A 1414-nucleotide genomic window follows, 5' to 3' on the forward strand; every position below is an offset into this window, starting at 1 on the left:
TAACATATTTAAAGGGTATTTAATGTAAAATATGTTCGATTAGTCTCTGACTAGTGAAATGTGTAATTTGCAATATGGACTCTAGCAGCGATTGCAAAACACAGAATGTGATTGTAATACATACATGGACATTGCCCTGAAAGGGGTCGGAGCAAGTGCGGTTTACTCCGACCCTCATGTAGTACTAACCATCAACATTCAAGGACAATATATCATGGTACGGAAGGAGGAAGAGGTCTCAGAGTACCTGACCCTCCTAGGTCACTAAGACCTAAATTCCGATCAGGAGATCAGGCTGATTAAAGGAGGTGCCGGACCATCAATTGCCGGAAAAGTGTGAGCGAAGTTCAGTGTATGTTGGTTTATGATATTCTCCAATGTCAAATGTTTCAATTTTGTTGTACAAAAGGATGTCCATAAAAGGTAAAATAGACTTGTTGGAAATCACAGGTAACGTTTGTTATTATGTTTATCGTCGATAAACTTGGCCAGCCGTTGTTTCATTTTTAAACACCTACGTAACAGTTAATAAAAGGTGGTTTAAACTGAGAACAGTTTTAGCCATTTTTGATCGAAAAACGATGATAGGAGCAAAACACGAACCTATGCTAACTCTACGTGTTTATTCACAAAACTCCGTTAATTTGGAAAAAAACAAAATCTTTAGTTCAGACTTCGATTAATGCTTTATATGTTTGTCTATTTAACTTATTTATTAATGGATTATAGATAAACACTAATTCCAAGCATAAATCCATAGTATTATCTAGAGGTATGTTTGTGAATATATCTAACCTAACTAATACTTCTTCATAAAACCTCAGATTAGGTACGTACGCTGCAATGTTTTTCTCTGTTATGTAACACATATTGTGTTCGTTTTTGCTAAAATTGTCCAATATTGTTATTCTACAAAACCTAGAGAAACTCGGTTATCAGAATTGTAATTACTCTTCACATCCTGACCGATTCTACTGTTATTAGCGGGTCTAACTATTTGATACTTGCAGGGAAATCAGTTTTTAACTTTTAGTACAAAAGTGCATGACAGAAATACTTCAGAAACTCCGGTTATTTTCCCGTGTCACAAAAGGAATCTGGTTTCGTGATGAAATGTCTAAATTTGATTAAGACCTTTTGTAAAGAGATGAAATAAATTGTTTAAACAATTTTACACTCTTATCAAAATACGATTTGGTTCGTTATTAAGCGCAAAGCTACATAATGGGCTACATTTGCTTTGCCACCGCAGGTGTTGAAACCCGATTTTTAGCTATACAAGCCCACAGATTTGCGACACGAGTTAGAATTAGAAAAGCGAATTTTGAAACACTTTAAATGAACCTTACAAAGTATTAGGTCGTCAAGAAATTAATGTCGCTTTTTTTAGATGAAAAAACCCGAACAACTTATA

At 34.7% G+C, this 1414-nt stretch overlaps 1 protein-coding gene across 2 annotated transcripts in view; it reads left to right on the top strand.

Moving 5' to 3' along the window:
* LOC106461461 (wiskott-Aldrich syndrome protein family member 2-like) overlaps window positions 1-1414 on the top strand; it is an 87781-nt gene that overhangs the window by 47467 nt on the left and 38900 nt on the right. The window lies entirely within an intron of this gene.

Source organism: Limulus polyphemus, unplaced genomic scaffold (genome assembly GCF_000517525.1).
Source record: "Limulus polyphemus unplaced genomic scaffold, Limulus_polyphemus-2.1.2 Scaffold964, whole genome shotgun sequence".
Lineage (NCBI taxonomy): Eukaryota > Metazoa > Arthropoda > Merostomata > Xiphosura > Limulidae > Limulus > Limulus polyphemus.